Source organism: Pseudorca crassidens, chromosome 3 (assembly GCF_039906515.1).
Source record: "Pseudorca crassidens isolate mPseCra1 chromosome 3, mPseCra1.hap1, whole genome shotgun sequence".
NCBI classification, from domain to species: Eukaryota; Metazoa; Chordata; class Mammalia; order Artiodactyla; family Delphinidae; genus Pseudorca; species Pseudorca crassidens.
The window spans coordinates 140,388,678-140,404,505 of NC_090298.1; the positions used below are offsets into that span (position 1 = coordinate 140,388,678).

At 42.3% G+C, this 15,828-nt stretch overlaps 1 protein-coding gene and 1 non-coding gene across 12 annotated transcripts in view; one reads left to right on the forward strand and one right to left on the reverse strand.

The window, feature by feature from the left end:
• NSD1 (nuclear receptor binding SET domain protein 1) overlaps positions 1 to 15,828 on the reverse strand; it is a 136,739-nt gene that overhangs the window by 114,199 nt on the left and 6,712 nt on the right. The window lies entirely within an intron of this gene.
• Positions 7,176 to 7,248, forward strand: TRNAG-CCC (transfer RNA glycine (anticodon CCC)). The gene has a single exon. It is a non-coding gene; the product is annotated as a tRNA-Gly (tRNA).

Below are 15,828 nucleotides of genomic sequence, written 5' to 3' on the forward strand. Positions count from 1 at the left end.
CTTTCCTCCTAAAAATATCTGCTGCTTACCTACTTATGAGAAACTGTAGTAGGACTCAAGGATACAAAATAAAGACAACACAATCCCAAGCTTGAAGTTGTAAGTTTACTCGGGGATACAGGACAGAACAATAATCAAAACATATTATGAAAAATGCTGTAACAGTATTATGGGAACACAGAACTTTTTATCCACGTTTCTGAAAACCAAGGAAAAGTATTAAGAGAGTAAGAAGAAATGCTAACCAAATGACAATATGAATATCAGACTACCTATAAACATCCTTCCGATTAACCAGAAAAGTTGTATTTGTAGTTAATTTAACTAATGAATTACTGTTTTCATTCATTAAAACTTAAAATATGAGATGTGCTTATGAACAAAATAATATTTTGACATACACACCAGAACTTGTAAACAAGTATTGTCCTTACAAGACCATTTAATAACTCTTAGGATAATATACACAGTAGAGCGATAAACTTTTTCTGTTAAGGGCCAAACAGTAAATATTTCATAGTCTTTTTCCCAACTATTCCAACAGACCTTCATACATGGTCACTGAGATTTGAATTTCATATTAGTTTAACATGTTATAAAATATCTTCCTTTTGATTTTGTCTCATCCATTCAAAAACATAAAAACTGTTCTTGGCTCAAGGGCTGTTACAAACACAGGTGGTGGCCAGATTTATCTGCAGTTTGTCAAAAACTACCATTAACAAGTCAATTCTACATATTACATGATAAAAACCTTTCATGTTAATTCCAAACCACATGTAGAACCTAAACTGCGATCTATTAGTTTAACTTCTTCACCAGATTCAATCCTTACTTGATTTTCCCTAATAAAAACAAGGTCTGAAGACTATTACAAAAAATAAACTCCAAAAATATTTTGAGGAAAGGTTCTAACAGTCAAACGTGTCTCGAGTGACAACAGAAGAAATGAGGGAGTAGGGAACTTCAAGGGCCAGTACCTCCACAAAAATAGCAGATGAACAAGGGAAAAACTATCACAAAGAACTACACAAAAAACTATGAGAACTGGGGAAACTACTAAAAAGGTCTGGAACAACCAAGCAAATGCTTAATCAAGAAAAGGGCAAAGAGGGGCTTCCTTGGTGGCACAGTCGTTAAGAATCCGCCTGCCAACGCAGGGGACACGGGTTCGAGCCCTGGTCCGGGAAGATCCCGCATGCCACAGAGCTACTAAGCCTGTGCGCCACAACTACTGAGGTGCTCTAGAGCCCGTGAGCCACAACTACTGAGCCTATGTGCCACAACTACTGAGCCCGCATGCCGTAACTACTTAAGCCCACAAGCCTAGAGCCCGCGCTCTGCAACGAGAAGCCACCACAATGAGAAGCCCATGCACTACAACAAAGAGTAGCCCCTGCTCACCACAAATAGAGAAAGCCCGCATGCAGCAACAAAGACCCAACGCAGCCAAAAATAAATAAATAAATAAATTTATTTTTAAAAAAGAAAGAAAGAAAAGGGCAAGGATAGCTAGCTAGTGGGAAGCAGCCACATAGCACAGGGAGATCATAGCGGTGCTTTGTGACCACCTAGAGGGGTGGGATAGGGAGGATGGGAGGGAGACGCAAGAGGGAGGAGATATGGGGATATATGTATATGTATAGTTGATTCACTTTGTTATAAAGCAGAAACTAACACACCATTGTAAAGCAATTATACCCCAATAAAGACGTTAAAAAAAAAAGAAAAGGGCAAGGCTGCTGGCTTTGTAAACTCGGACTGTGGGACATGAGTAGACAACGGGTGCCCCTGAGGCTGGGACAGGTCTGGCCTTAGCAGCTGTGGGCTGTGCGGGAGTATGCACGCGGAGGCTGGGCCGGGGTCCAGGCTGCTTCCATAGCTCACATGGCGCGACTACTCCAGTCCTGGTACCTGACTTCACTGGATCTGAGCTGGTGGATCTGTGCTGGTGGCTTTGTAAACACAGCACCTGAGGGTCACCAGGGTCTATTGCCAGCATTCCTAAGGTTGAGCAGGGAACAAGGACAGTGCCAACAACAGTGTACTTTGTGAGCCCACACAATGGGTTTCAGGTGACACCACAGAGCGCGCTCCCTGGTGGACAGCTCCAGTGGAGGAATACTCAGTAGCTCCTCTCCCAGTGGAAGCGCTCCAATCCTGCCGACCTCACACGGCAGCTTAGAAACGGATCTGGGACCTTCTACTCCAAAAACTAAGGAGCAGATTCTGCCCCTAACAGGGCTGTGACAACCACAGAGCAAAGAGGAGGCCCCGCTCAACTTCCAGTGTGGGCTCTGGTCACCACAACACCAGTTACACCCCCTATCAAGGGGATATCGGCCAGCACACATTGAGGAAAGAGGTGGCAGGCATCCATACTAAAAACAGCCCTCACACCAAAAAATACTAAACCTATGCAGGCTACACAGGGACACTCCCACATAAAAATACCCCTCTAAGACCACAGCAGACAACTGTTTTCCTAAACTCATAGAGTAAGAGAAATATAAGTAAAATGGAGAAGCAAAAGAACCACTACCAATTATAAGATCAAGAGCATTCTCCTGAAAGAAGGAACAATGAAACAGATCTCTTCAGTCTAATAGACACTGAGTTCAAAAAAGAGGTAATGAGGGCTTCCCTGGTGGCACAGTGGTTTGAGAGTCCGCTTGCCAATGCAGGGAACACGGGTTCGTGCCCCGGTCCGGGAAGATCCCACATGCCGCAGAGCGGCTGGGCCTGTGAGCCATGGCCGCTGAGCCTGCGCGTCCGGAGCCTGTGCTCCACAACAGGAGAGGCCACAACAGTGAGAGGCCTGCGTACCGCAGAAAAAAAAAAAAAAGAAAGGCTATCAATAGAAATGTAGATTACCGTAAAAAAAGAAAGGCTATCAATAGAAATGTAGATTACTGTAAAAAGGAACTAGAAACTATAAAGAGGAGCCAAGAAAAATTAGAAAACTCACTTGCTGGATAAAACCTGAGCTAAAGACAATAAACTGCAGACTGAATAATGCAGAAGACGGAATAATGGAAATCACCCAATCAGAACAGCAGACAGAAAGCCAGATAAAAAAACTGAAAGCAATATAAGAAACCTATGATAATATAAAGCGTGCTAATCTAAACATAACAGAGATTCCAGAAAGAGAAGAGAAAAGGGGAACAAAAGTATATCTGAAGACATTATGGCTGAACACTTCCCAAACTTCAAGAAGTAAACAGATATCCAGGTACAAGAAACACAGAGGGTCCCAAACAAGATGAACCCAAACAAATCTATACCAAGACATATTATAATTAAAATGACAGGGACTTCCCTGATCGCACAGTGGTTATGAATCCGCCTGCCAGGGTTTCCCTGGTGGCGCAGTGGTTAAGAATCCACCTGCCAATGCAGGGGACATGGGTTCAAGCCCTGGTCCGGGAAGATCCCACATGCCATGGAGCAACTAAGGCCGTGCACCCCAACTACTGAGCCTGCGCTCTAGAGCCTGCAAGCCACAACTACTGAGTCCACGTGCCACAACTACTGAAACCCGCATGCCTAGAGCCCGTGCTCAACAACAAGAGAAGCCACCGCTCGCCACAACTAGAGAAAGACTGCACGCAGCAACGAAGACCCAACACAGCCAACAATAAACAAATAAATAAATATTTATTTTAAAAAAAAGATTCTGCACGCAACAATAAAGATCTCACGTGCCACAACTAAGACTCGATGTAGCGAAATAAATAAATAAATCTTAAAAAAAAAAAAGGACATATAAATCGACAGAACAGAACTAAGAGCCCAGAGATAAATCTATATCTGTTCTCAACAAGGGTGCCAAGACCATTCAATAGGGAAAGAATAGTCTTTTCAACAAATGGTGCTGGAACAACTGGGTACCCACATGCAAAAGATGTTTGGCCCCTACCACACATCATGTACAAAAATTCAAAATGCATCAAAGACCTAAGTGTAAGACGTAAGAACATAACTTTTAGCAGAAAACACAGGAGTAAATCTTCTTCATCTTGAATTAGGCAATGGTTTCTTAGATATGACACCACAAGGCAAAGAAAAAAAATAGATATATTGGACTTCATCAAGATTAAAAACCTTTGGAATGTCCCTGGTGGTCCAGTGGACTCTGTGCTTTCACTGCTGATGGCCAGGGTTCGATCCCTGCACAGGGTACTAGGATCCCACAAGCTGCACGGCATGGTCAAATACAAAAACATTTAAAAAACAAGAAAACAAAAAAAATTTTGTGCTTCAAGGATACCATCAAGAAAATGAAAAAACCCACAGAATGGAAGAAAATATTTGCAAATCATATCTGATAAGGGACTTAATCCAGAATATATAAGGAACTACAACTCAACAATAAAAATAGCCCAATTTTTTAAAAATATGCAAAGGATTTACAACATAGACTCCAAAGTAGCTATACAAATGTCCAAAAAGCACATAAATGGATGCTCAACATCATCAGGGAAATATAAATCAAAACCACAATGAGATAACATGTAACACTCACCAGGATGGCTTAAAAAAAAAAAAAAAAAGCAAATGTTGGCAAGAATATGAAGAAATCACAACTGTAAAATGGTACAGCCACTGTGCAAAAACAGTCTGGCCATTCCTCAAAATGTTAAAACAGTCCCGTGGGGTTGGGACTCCACACTTTCACTGCTGAGGGCACAGACTCAATCCCTGGGTGGGAAACGAAGATCCCACAAGCTGCATGATGCGCCCCCCAAAAAAAGAAGAATCCCCACTGAATCCAGAAGAGGTATTTGTTCATATCAGCATTATTCACAATAGCCAAAAGGTGGCCATCGACTGATAAATGGATAAAGAAAATGTGGTATACAGCAGAAAATCTTTAAAAAGGAAGAAAATTCTGACACGGACTACAACATGGGTGAACTCTTAAGGACATTACATTAAGTAAAATAAGGCAATCACAAAAAAGATAAATACTGTATAATTCTACATGAGGTATTCAGAGCAGTCAAATTCAGATACAGAAAGCAGAATGGTGGTTACCAGGGGCTGGGAGGAAGGGGAAAGTGGCAAGTTGTTCAATTGGTAAGTTTTCTAAGATGGAAAGAGTTCTGGAGAATGGCTGCACGAAATGTGAACACACTTAATGTTATTTAACTGTACACATCAAAATAGTTAGGATGGAGAGTTCCCTGGTGGCCTAGTGGTCAGGATGCCGGACTTTCACTGCCACGGCCCTGGGTTCAATCCCTGGTCGGGGATCTGAGATCCCGCAAGCCACATCGCACAGCCAAAAAAAAAAAAACAGTTAGAATGGTAAATTTTATGCTATGTATATTTTATCAAAATTAAATATAGAGGCTTCCCTGGTGGCGCAGTGGTTGAGAGTCCGCCTGCCGATACAGGGGACATGGGTTCGTGCCCCGGTCCGGGAGGATCCCACATGCTGCGGAGCGGCTGGGCCCGTGAGCCATGGCCGCTGAGCCTGCGCATCCGGAGCCTGCGCTCCGCAACGGGAGAGGCCACAACAGTGAGAGGCCCGCGTACCGCAAAAAAAAAAAAAAAAAAAATTAAAACTAGGACTTCCCTGGTGGCGCAGTGGTTAAGAATCTGCCTGCCAATGCAGGGGATGGAAGATTCTACATGCCGCGGAGCAACTAAGCCTGTGCACCACAACTACTGAGCCCGTGTGCCACAACTACTGAAGTCCAGGCACCTAGAGCACATGCTCCGCAACAAAAGAAGCCACCGTAACGAGAAGCCCGCACACTGCATGAAGAGCTGCCACTGATCACCACAACTAGAGAAAGCCCACGCACAATAACAAAGGCCCAACGCAGCCAAAAAATAATAATTAATTAATTAATTTTTTAAAAAGTTAATGGGGGGACTTCCCTGGTGGCACAGTGATTAAGAATCCACCTGCCAATGCAGGGGACACAGGTTCGAGCCCTGGTCCAGGAAGATCCCACATGCCGCGGAGCAACTAGGCCCATGAGCCACAACTACTGAGCCTGAGCTCTAGAGCCCGTGAGCCACAACTACTGAAGCCCACACACCTAGAGCCTGTGCTCCACAACAGGAGAAGCCACTGCAATGAGAAGCCTGTGCACCGCAACAAAGAGTAGCCCCCACTCACTGCAACTAGAGAAAGCCCGCAGACAACAACGAAGACCCAATGCAGCCAAAAAATAAATAAATAAATTTATTAAAAAAATAAAATAAAAATAAAAAGTTAATGGGGCGGGCTTCCCTGGTGGCACAGTGGTTGAGAGTCCGCCTGCCAATGCAGGGGACACGGGTTCATGCCCCGGTCCGGGAAGATCCCACATGCCGCGAAGCGGCTAGGCCCGTGAGCCATGGCCGCTGAGCCTGCGCACCCGGAGCCTGTGCTCCACAACGGGAGAGGCCACAACAGTGAGAGGCCCGCGAACCGCAAAAAAAAAAAAGTCAATGGGGCTTCTCTGGTGGTCCAGTGGGTAAGATTCCATGCTCCCAATGCAAGGGGCCCAGGTTCAATCCCTGGTCAGGGAACTAGATCCCACATGCATTCCACGACTAAGAGTTCGAATGCCGCAAGTAAGAGTCCTCATGCCACAACTAAAGTTCCTGCATGCCACAACGAAGATCATGTATGCCGCAACTAAGACCCAGAGCAGCCAAAAATAAATAAATAAATAAATACGTTTTTTAAAGTGTCACTACTTTGTATACTTAAGCTTTCTCCTTTAATTAAAACTACTTATTTCTTATTGGGTGGGCGTGGTAACCAGTTGCCCTAGATGGCCCCCAGTGATCCACACTTCAGGGTATTCCCCTACCACATTGTATCTCCTTGGATCTCCTTGCTAGGTCTCTCCTCTCTTGGACAACTCACTCTGGGGGAAGCCAGCTACATACTGTGAGCAGCCCTATGGAGAGGCACACATAGCAAGGAACTGAGGCCTCCTTCAGCCAACAGCCATATGAGTGAGCCATACTGGACAAGGATCCTACAGCCTTCAGATGACTGCAGCAGTGATGGACATCTTGCTTGTAATCTCGTGAGAGACTGAGCCAGAACCATCCAGCTGAACCACTCCCTGATTCCTAACCCTGTGTGAGAGAAATGTTTATTGTTTTAGACTGCTCAGTTTGAGGGTAATTTGTTAGGCAGAATAGATAACTAATACAGGATTTCCCTGGTGGTCCAGTGGTTAAGACTCTGCACTCCCAATGCAGGGGGCCTGGGTTCGATCCCTGGTCAGGGAACTAGATCTCACATGCCGCAACTAAGAGCCTGCATGCCACAACTAGAAAAATCCTGCGTGCCGCAACTAAGACCCAGCTCCGCCAAATAAATAAATATTTTTTTTAAAAGATAACTAATACAAAGGGAAACATTCCTTGCACAGCTATATGAATTTGTTTTCAAAAAGAAAATTAAAGACTATAAAAATTATCATCAGCACAGTGCTGGATATTAAAATAAAATCCCTATTAGATCAATTTAAGGCTGTAGCAGACAGAATTTCTTCAAATTTTTACAAGTGTGTAAAGTTGGTTTATCCAACATATAGAAGCTTCGAATCGATAAAAGAAACTACTCCAAACAGATCTGGATACATGAAAAATGAAACTTCGAGTCTACAACTATAGAAAATTAACTAAAATGAAAAACAGACTGAGAAGAAATATTTATGTCTGTAAGATAAAAGGATAATGGCTATAAAACACTACAATCCAGACAGATAAGTCAGCAAAGGATATGGACAGCAAAGGCCACAGGAGAAACACAAACAAGAAACAAAGAAATAATTTTCAACAATAAAGTTGTATTAATAAAATCAAACTTGCGGTAGAAGTATACACCTACTTAATGAAGTAAAAAACTTAAAACATCAATGCTACCAAAGTTGGCATGCTATCAAAGGGAGGAAAATGCTGTACTCGTATATACACTATTTAGAACTGTGTGAAATGGTACACTCCTTTTGGAAAGCCATAAAGAAGTAGGTACATCTGAGACAAAACATTTAACCAATTGCCCTGATAATTCCCCTACCAGCAGTTTATCCTTAGGAAATAATTCCACAGACATTACTATGAAATTAATAAGGTACCTACCAAGACTTTACTTAAAACTCTAATATCTGCTCCACCAAAGAACTAATTTCAGTGGTTTAATTACCTGCACTATAACACTTCTGCCTCAAAGCTCTACTATGTTTAAAAAAAAAAAAGGAAGCACTTCAAATGTAGAACTGTATTACCTCTCAACAACTGCTCTGCAATTCTTTACAGATCATGGCATGGTGGAAGTGTTTTTTCTTCATATGCTGATTAGATTCAATACATTGTCCATTGAACCAACTGAAATGTTAAAAAAATGCCTTTGGATATAATAATCCAATAACTATTAGCATGGCATTGATGTCTATTATTTTTACTGGGTATAGATAAAACTTGAACATTGCCGACTTTCACCAGGGATCCCCAACAGCTCCAATTACCGCATCAAGAGAAATTAGAGATGCCAAGAGGAATATACCCTCAGTAATTTACAAAGAAAGACTACCTTCAGATTCTGCCTGGTATATGGGGAGACATCATATAACCAGTAATTATTTTTAATTTAATCTAATGTGTAAATATAATTGTTCATCCTCCAAAATGGATTTTATCCTTCCAACAATCTTTAACACAGTACTATGGTATTGATATTTTATGTAAGGTCACTGGACATGTAAAAAGAACTTTAGAGGCCTTAATAAAGTAATTTCACCTAAGAACAGTAACGAACACTAAAATCTGTTCCAATTTATTAAGGGGAACCCACAAGTCTGTATGATTTTATTGTTTCTTTAATAAGTTATCTAAAAGTAGAAACAATACTTAAAAATTATGACTTGTGTACAGGTATTATAAAGAATGTAGATCATCTAGAATACATAAAGAACTCTCAAAACTCAACAATTAAAATCAAACAATCCAATTAGAAAATGGGCAAAAGACATGAATATATTTCACCAAAGAGGATATACAGATGGGAAATAAACACACAAAAAGATGTTCAGGGTTTCCCTGGTGGCGCAGTGGTTGAGAGTCCGCCTGCCAATGCAGGGGACACGGGGGTCCGTGCCCTGGTCCGGGAAGATTCCACATGCCACGGAGCGGCTGGGCCTGTGAGCCATGTCCGCTGAGCCTGCGCTTCCGGAGCACCCGCAATGGGAGAGGCCACAACAGTGAGAGGCCCGTGTACAGCAAAAACAAAAACAAACAAACAAACAAAAGATGTTCAACATCATTAGCTATCAGGGAAATGCAAATAAAAACCATAATGAGGGCTTCCCTGGTGGCACAGTGGTTAAGAATCTGCCTGCCAATGCAGGGGACATGGGTTCGAGCCCTGGTCCGGGAAGATCCCACATGCCGCAGAGCAGTTAAGCCTGTGCACCACAACTACTGAGCCTGCGCTCTAGAGCCCGCAAGCCACAACTACTGAAGCCCGCATGCCTAGAGCCTGTGTTCCGCAGTAAGAGTAGCCCCCGCTCACTACAACTAAAGAAAGCCTGTGTGCAGCAACGAAGACCCAACACAGCCAAAAAAGAAAGTAAAATAAATAAATTAAAAACAAAAACCATAATGAGATATCATTACATAACTATCAAAATGGTTAAAACAGGGCTTCTCTGGTGGCGCAGTGGTTGAGAGTCCGCCTGCCGATGCAGGGGACACGGACTCGTGCCCCGGTCCGGGAAGATCCCACATGCCGCGGAGCGGCTGGGCCCGTGAGCCATGGCCGCTGAGCCTGCGCGTCCGGAGCCTGTGCTCCGCAATGGGAGAGGCCATAGCAGTGAGAGGCCCGCGTACCGCAAAGAAAAAAAAAAAAAAAAAAGGTTAAAACAAATAGTGAAAACACTAAATGATGGTGAGGAGGAAGAGAAACTGGATCACTCATACACTACTGGTGAGAATGTAAATAGTACAGTTACTCTGGAAATCAGCTTGGCAGTTTCTTATAAAAGTAAACATGCAGTACCATATGATTCAGCAATGGTACTCTTGGGCATTTATCCCAGAGAAATGAAAATTTATGTTCACACAAAACCTGTATATGAATGTTCACAGCACTTTTACTTCTAATAGCCAAAAGCTAGAATAAACCCAGATGTCCTTCAACAGGTGAATGGTTAAACAAACTGTGGTAGATACGTATCACGGAATACTACTTAGTAATAAAAAGGTATAAAATATTGATATACTCAATAACTTGGATGACTCTCCAGGGAATTTTAAATGAAAAAAACCCAATCCCAAAAGGCTATATATATACTGCATGATTCCACTTACGGACATTTTTGAAATGACAAAATTTTAGAAACAAAGGACAGGTTAGTAGTTGGCAAAAGTTGGAGGAGGAACTGCCAGGAAGAAGATGGGTGTGATATAAAAGGACCACAGAAGATATCCTTGTGGCATTAAAAGTGTTCAACATCTTGAGTGTGGTAGTGCACATACAAACCCACGCAGGCAATAAAAATGCAGAGAACTTAACATAGTACATACACACAAACAAGTACAAGTAAAACCAGGGACATCTGGAATATGTCCTTATAGAACTATAGAATTTTCTTGAAAAAAAAAATATGAAAAACATAAACTGGGACACCTGAATAAGATTGGTAGATTATACCAATGTCAATATCCTGGTTGTGATATTAGGTGTTTTTGCAAAACATTATCATTGCAAAATCAAGCAAAACATACATGGGATCTCTCTGTATTATTTCTAACAACTAACAACAGCATGTGAACTTAGTGATTTCAATAAAAATTTCAATAATAAAAAAATGGAGATCTACCTACATGCTCATATGAATGGATATCCTCAACGCATTAGGTATTCAAAAATATGTTTATCAGGCCATTCGTGTTACCAAAAGATAAAAAAGGTACATAAACACAAAGAAAATTCTAATAAAATATAAAGAATGAACATGAGTGACAACTGGGAATTCCCCGGTGGTCCAGTGGTTAGGACTCTGTGCTTTCACTGCAGAGGGCTGGGGTTCAATCCCTGGTCAGGGAACTGGGATCCCACAAACTGCACAGTGTGGGCCCCCCCCGCCCAAAAAAAAAAAAAGGGAGCATATGAAGGGTGACAGAAATAAAGTTCCTTTTTGTTTTAATGTTCCATTTTTCACTTTTACCATGAATTTATATTACTTTTCTAACTAAAACTATTCATAGCAATTTCTTCAAAAGGCTACATTTTGAGATCATTAAAAAAGTTTCAGAAATGATCATTCAGTGAAAATCAAACCCACCACCAGAAAAGAGGTGGTCTCTCCTGAAAACCAGGGGGTGGAAATGAAACATTTATATCCATGACAAAAGAAAACCGGCAAAAAGCAACAAGTAATAAAGTTAAACTACTTAATAGCTGGAGTGCAGAGATACTGATCCTATGGCCCAAATCAAATTCTCCTGATTACCAAACAAAAAAATGGATCAAATTCTCCTGATTATTAAACAAAAACAGAAAAAATACTTAATGCCTTTATCTTACCGATTAAGGAAGAACAGTTTACAAGAATAGAGAAAAAAGCAAAAGTGCAAAGATACGTTTCTCAAAATTCACAACTAACTCTTCCAAATGTCCATTTGGCTCTTGGCATATAATAATAATAGGCATCACTTACTGAGCACCTACTTCAGAACTAGCACTGTGCTAGCTGCTTCAGATAAATTATCTTGTTGCATCCTTTCAAACGTGTAGGCTACACAGTATTCGCCCAATTTAGAGATGAGGAACTGGGCCTCAGAGAGATTAAAGGGACTTCTACTAAACAGGTAGCACAGTACATTCTCAAGGGATCTATCCAAGTTAAAACTATTATGATTTAATATCCTTAATTAAGAGACTAAATGTGAGAATGGAGAGAAAAATGAATGCTTGAGATACAGGGAGCACAAATTCAAAGCCCTTAGAAATTAAATGCATGAGGAGATAAAGTCAAAAAAATCACTGAAGTTTTGAAATTTGGTACATTGAGGATGAGCATTCACAGTCTACTCATCACCTTCCTACCTAAAATTTACTCCCATTCCCAACTTGTATCTCTGGAATAGCACCATTCATTCTTTTTTTTTTTTTTTTTGCGGTACGCGGGCCTCTCACTGCTGTGGCCTCTCCAGTTGCGGAGCACAGGCTCCGGACGCGCAGGCTCAGCAGCCATGGCTCACCGGCCCAGCCGCTTCACGGCATGTGGGATCCTCCCGGACCAGGGCACAAACCCATGTCCCCTGCATCGGCAGGCGGGCCCCCAACCATTGCGCCACCAGGCAAGCCCCACCATTCATTCTTTTACTCCATAAATATATGTGTCTACTACAAAGAAGGCACCATGCTACACATCGTTAAGATGCAAAAAGATGAATCACATCAGGGAGACAAAGGCTAACAGTTCAGCCTGGCTGAACCCTGCCAGGATTCCCTGGGTGTAGCATATGAGATTTGGGAAAGTCGGGATGAGGTCCTATCAAAGAGGACACTGAATTTGGGCTTATTTGTTAGGCAAATGGGGAGAGGAGTGAGGCACTGAAGATAAAGCTTTAACCAGAGACCTAGTTTTCTCATTTTGGAGGTCAGAGGTAATTTTGTCTGTCTCTCCAGACAGACTGGAGAGAAAAACTATATGAAGACCAGTAATAAAGACATCATAGTAGAATGGAAATAGCATAAAAATTCAACCCTACAGCACGGAATACAAGGCCTATATTTACACTTTATCTCCTGACAACCCCACTCCTCTCAGATTCCTATCAAAGAATTTCCTGCCACTTGCATATGCTATTCCTTCTTACTTACTGGCATGTCTCTGCTCAAATTATATATAACCCTCTATGAAGTTCTTCCAGATTACTCCAGGCATGCCTTCCTCCACACTCCCATAGTACCTATAACACCTATCAGACCACGTGGCATTCTGTTATTGTCATTGTTTACACTTGTTTTCCACAGTAAAGTTCCTTAAAAGCAAGTCTACGTCTTTCCCTTTTTTAATACTAGCAGTGCATAGCACAGAGGAGGCACTCAAATGTATTATGAATCATATAAACAAATAAGTGACTCCAAGGTTTCCAGCCTCGAGAAGAAATGGAGGATGATGCCATCATTAAGACAGAAGGAAAAGCATGTTTGGCAATAAAAGAGATAGGGTCAAAAGTAAGTAAGTATGGGGACTTCCCTGGTGGCGCAGTGGTTAAGAATCCGTCTGCCAATGCAGGGCACATGGGTTCGAGCCCTGGTCCAGGAAGATCCCACGTGCCGCGAAGCAACTAAGCCCCTGCGCCACAACTACTCATCCTGCACTCTAGAGCCCGCATGCCACAACTACTGAAGCCCCCACACCCAGAGCCCGTGCTCCACAACAAGAGAAGCCACCGCAACGAGAAGCCCACGCACCGCAACAAAAAGGAGCCCCTGATCGCCACAACTGGAGAAAGCCCACGCGCAGCAAAGAAGCCCCAACGCAGCCAAATAAATAGATAAACAAATAAAAATAAAAAAGCAATGTCAATAATTTTTTTAAAAGCTTTAAAAAAAAAGTGAGTATGATACAGATGGAAGAGAAACTCGGGTGGCAGTTTGAGTTTCTTGGTCTGAAGCTCAGAAGTCAGATTGAGAGTTTTCACACAGTAGAGAAGCAGTAAAGTGAATCAATGAAAGCAGATGAGGCTGCAGAGAATGAAGGAAAGAGGAAGAAAAGAGAACAAGCAGTCATAAAAGGAGTCGTGGTCAAAATGCTGCACATCTAGTAGGATAAGTATGGAGGTGTCATTTGTGACTCTGAAAAGAACAGTTTCAACAGGGTACAGAAGCCAATTCAGGGCTTCCCTGGTGGCGCAGTGGTTGAGAGTCCGCCTGCCGATGCAGGGGACACGGGTTCGTGCCCCGGTCCGGGAAGATCCCACGTGCCGCGGAGCAGCTGGGACCGTGAGCCATGGCCGCTGAGCCTGCGCGTCCGGAGCCTGTGCTCCGCAACGGGAGAGGGCCACAACAGTGAGAGGCCTACGTACAGCAAAAAAAAAAAAAAAAAAAGAAGCCAATTCACAGAGCTTAAGGAGACGTAAACAAAGTAGACAACTTTTTCAAGAAATTCACCAGTAAAGAGGAAAGATAATCGGAGAGGTTACAGGATAAAGGAAGATTCCTTTAGAATAGGAAGATGTCATTCTGTTTTTAGGCAGAAAAAGTGATGCAGTGAAGGTTGAGAATAAAGATCCCAGAGGGAAAGAGGAAAGAGTAATGAATAAAACCAGGGCCTCCAGCAAGGACAGAGTCAGATAAGGAGCAGAAACTGAGACGTGTGGAGACAGAAAAGCAGGGAGTAGAGAACTGCTGGGATGATGAGAAGGGAAGAGGAGAAAACCCCTGAGGAATCATTTTTGTCTCAGGCACCAACATGACAAGCCGTGGACATCGTCTGCACTTATCTCTTTCCTTCATTCCTTAAATCCAGGCTCCAATTTTGCCTCCAATCCAGGCAACCCTAAAAGGGCTGCCAATTTTCCCTTCTCTGAAATAATCTTTTGGACTTACCCCCTTTCTTTCTACTACTGACTCTGATCAATTCTAATTTTTAATTACTACTGCAACAGACTCCTACATCCTAACATTGCCTCTACTCTCTACTAGCCAAAGTTTTCCAAACACAGATTTCACTGAATCACTTCTCAGCTGAAATTGCTCACTGGATCCCAGTTCCTATCACATCAATACCAAATGCCACAGTCTGGATTTCTAGGCCTTATTACCTGAGGACACCCATCCTACCCAACCTTCTGAAAATACTATGTTCAATTTAGTTCTCTTTATCCAAAGTACCCTTCTAAACCTAACCAAACCTAACCCAGTCAAGACTAATTCAAGTCCCACTTCTTCCTTGAAGCTCTAAGTTTCATTCATCTCTCCATTGATCTCCTTAACCATGTAAACATCCATAGCACAGAACTTAGTACACGGAGTGGTTTTTGAGTATTTTCTGGATCTCCAAGATTGTACCGGGTGGATATTGTTACAACACCAAGATACCTTTTTTTTTTTTTGGCCGCACCACGCAGCATGCGGGATCTCAGTTCCCCAACCAGGGATCAAACCCATGCCCCCTACAGTGGAAGCTCGGATTCTTAACCACTGGACCGCCAGGGAAGTCCCAAGATATCTATTTTTAAGTGGCCAAGAAAAAGTCTCTATACAAACATCCATCCCATGTACGATACAGTGTCTGTCACTACCTAATGAAGCACTAACTAGTATTACATTGCAAGTCAATTACAAGGTAAAATTGCAAACAAATCTGGCAAAAAGATGCTGTGTTCCTTAAAGTCAATGTAAATAATAAAGAAGAATCACCCCAATTACAGGCAAGGAAAAGTTGATCTAGGTCAACCAGTAAACAAGTGACAACTGATAAGGATACAGGACAGGAGCTTCAAAGAGTGATATGAACATCAAAGGGTTAAGAAATGTTAGTGAATGACACAGTGGAGAGAGGATAGAACAAGACTGGCAAAATATCAGTGATTCTTTTTTATTGCAGGGGGAGGGGAGTAGCTGCACCTCGCGGGATGTGTAACTTCCTCAACCAGGGATCGAACCTGTACCCCCTGCAGCGGAAGCGCGGAGTCTTAACCACTGATCCACCAGGGAAGTCCCAATATCAGTAATTCTTGAAGCTAAGTGAGGAGCACATGGAAATTCAACTATTTTCTCTTTTTCGGTATACACCTGAAATTTTCCATAATGGATATTCTTAAAACAAAAACCTCAGTAAAACTGATTAA